Here is a 3198-nt window from a genome sequence, read left to right as displayed (position 1 = left end):
GAACTGATGTTCAGAAGAATTCGGATTTGTTAACTCAGAGAGAAAGACTCTCTTGCTTTCTGGACGGACACCTTTCCTAAGGTAGGCTCCCCTACCTACATATGCTATAGTATCTGTAGACTTTCCTGATACTTCAGGTTCATCTTCCTCCTCGGAGGAAGCTTTATCATTCTCTTCCTGGTGTGCAGTCAATACTGCCTTTCTGATTTTCTGGGACATACTGGCTATGCAAGTCCCTTTATCATGCTTTCCATCGGCTATATTTTGACCCCACTTGTTTAATGCGTCTAGTTCACTTTGATCTGTCCCGGGCCTGTCTCGTTCTCTTATTACACAATTTATAAAAAATCGTAATATCAGTGCTTGAGTGTCAACCTTCTGTTTATGCATGACAGCTTTGACACTGTCAGGGTCTTTCCCTGTCTGTACAAACTTATATAGTCTGTCGAGAAGTTCCTGCATTCCTACATAGCATAGCAAGTTATCGGTGGCAGATCTTAATCGAAGTGATGCTAATATCATTAAATCGTCTTTTCCGGGTACTGGATCATATCTGCAAACTGACATCTTATCTTTGAATGCGTCTAGGCGGGATAAGTGGGGAGACTGGAAAGGATTCTGCGTGTCCCTTAAATGCAGTCTGTGTGTCGGTGGCGGGGTCTGAAGACCCGCAGTCGCACCTCCTGAGGCGGATGCTTGAGCATTATCTCTCCGCGGAGTCTGGATTTGGACTTGAATTTGTCGTTTAGTAAGATCAGGTAGGACTGGTTTCGGTAGGTCTGTCTTAAGTACGGGGAGTGGCGGAGCTGGCGGAACGGGGGAGGTCTGTCGTGGTACCGGCGGAACCGGATCTGGGGGTGTAGTGCCACCCCCATCCCTGTCAGTAGGCAGGGCACGAACAGGCAGATTGGTGTAAGCTGGTGCTACATCCTCTAGATATGAATTTAGGAATATGTCTTTAGTAGTTTTATGCATTACTTTAGTTGGAACTAATGGTGTCGGTAACTTTTTCGGTATTTCTGATTGGGCTTCAGATGTGCCATCTGCTGCAAGATACATACCGTTTACAAGATTATTTCGGGCACGGTCTATTTGTTCTATTTTTACTCGGATCCCTTCAGTAACTAATTCGTTTTCTTGGCCTTTTTCTGATTCTTTAAGTCTGTCTTCTTTACGGAGTGCTTTGTCAGCACGCTTACGCGATTCCTTACGCCAAAATTCTATGGCGTCCTTCTGAGATTGTCTAGCTTTCTTTTTCCATAATGCTTCTTCTACCCTCATGATGCACTCGGCATCCCATGTTCCGGTAACAGGCCATCTGTGTCTTTCGTCTAGGTGTTTGGTGTAATCGGCCCATAAATCTAGATATAATATGGCATCTATGCCATGTTTCTGATACATAAAATTGCCTGGAGTGTCCCTAGGGGGGATAGGAATTTCTTCCTCCAGTAACCCTTTCCTAGTTCCTATCTGTTTTAACTTGTTAAAAAACGGCATCCTGCTTACTTATCACTAAATGCTAGATCCTTATTCCTTAATACGAGTTACAGCTATATTATGCAAGAAACACAATAATACACGTTTAAACAGTCACATTCATACCACAACATTAATCACAAAAAAAACCATTGAAGACATAGATGACTACCCCCCTATACTGGATGTACTGCTCAACAGTACAGATACACTGGTGTAACAGTGCAGAAATTCGGAATACTTGATATACTGCTAAACAGTACAGATACACTGCCTAAAAACAGTGCAGACCGGACTTGCGTACCCAAACCCGTCTAGATACGACCCAGCAATGGTACTCACCGGGAAGCACGGAAAACAGAAGGCCTCGGAAAACTCGACTGGACTCGACTCGGAACTTCGGAAAACTTCGGAAAACTTCGGAAAACTTCGGAAAACTGGTGGGCCTCTTCACACCTCGGACCTTGCTTCTTTCGGCTGGGCTCTGGTCGGGATCCTCCGCACTCCTCACCGCCTCGTCTGGGCACTGATCGCAGTCTTCGTCACCTCCGTGGGTCAGAGGGAGATGCAGGAAATCCTGCCAGTACACGTGTATTCCATCTAACTGATGGCAGGGGACACAGTATGCGACGCACCAACCGGCGCGTGAGGTGGGGGAGGGGTCCCTATTCGGGCGCCAAAATGACGTAAATAATTAATTTACTCTCTTAATTTCTATGCAGGTAAGTACTTAATCAATAATAACTCAATCAGAATGAAAAAAACAGAGTCCGTGGTGTTAGAGTTTCTAAGGGTTTTATTCCTCATAAAGGAATCAGGATATCATGTTCTGACCACCACAGGGGTGTCAGAAGGGATAGATGAGCGCTCCCTGTTTATTAACAATACATAGCTTATATACTTGATTTATACCATAAGAATCAATGTAAGAGGCGTAACAGCTGAGAGAAGACAAGATAACATTATACACGTGGTACTAATACATCATCAAGAGGCGTAAACTAGGCGTGAACTAGGCGTAAACCAGAGGTGTGTGCTAGAAACGTCACTGATAGGTGACGCAAGTGGGTGGCACCAAGGGGTGGTGCTAACAGAATGTTGCAATGTCAGCAGAAATCGGAAAGCTTGGATGCGCGCGCAGCTGCATGACGTGTGATTGACGGGGTGCAGGGGACTTGACATTTACACTGACGGAAAGAGACAGAAGTCTGGCATGTCAGATCAACTTGTACTTCTATCATATCTGATATCTGATGTTTAGGAACTATACTATCTGGGCGGAAAGGTCTCTAGGGCAGAAGCTATTCTATGCTAACTGTGGATGCGTGTATAAGCGCCTGAGTGTCTACATGTGAAGCGTGGGGCACGGGGCCTTCCATGGAAGCATGGCAACGGAGGCTATGAATTACTTGCATTAAGACAGGTCGGCCCTTTGGCTCTGCAGCTGGGGAGGATGTTTACAGGATCTAGTAGGCAGGAATGTATTCTCGGGGAGCGGAACAGATAACTCGAAGGTTATAGTCAGTCTTGGCAGAAAGCAGGCTGAGCTGAGCGCGAGGGGCCGCGCTGAAAGTAGGACAGAGTTCACGAGTACAGAGGTAGCCTGGGCAGAGTCAGGAGCCACAAAAGAGGTTCAGATGGCAGGAATTCAGGGCCTACTCTTGCTAGAGCAGGAAAAATACGAAAAGTGTACTACAAAAAGACGGTGGCATAGCCTACTTA

The sequence above is a fragment of the Lissotriton vulgaris genome, unplaced genomic scaffold, assembly GCF_964263255.1.
Source record: "Lissotriton vulgaris unplaced genomic scaffold, aLisVul1.2 SCAFFOLD_599, whole genome shotgun sequence".
In the NCBI taxonomy this organism is placed as follows: domain Eukaryota; kingdom Metazoa; phylum Chordata; class Amphibia; order Caudata; family Salamandridae; genus Lissotriton; species Lissotriton vulgaris.
Note: the sequence above shows the minus strand (reverse complement) of the source record.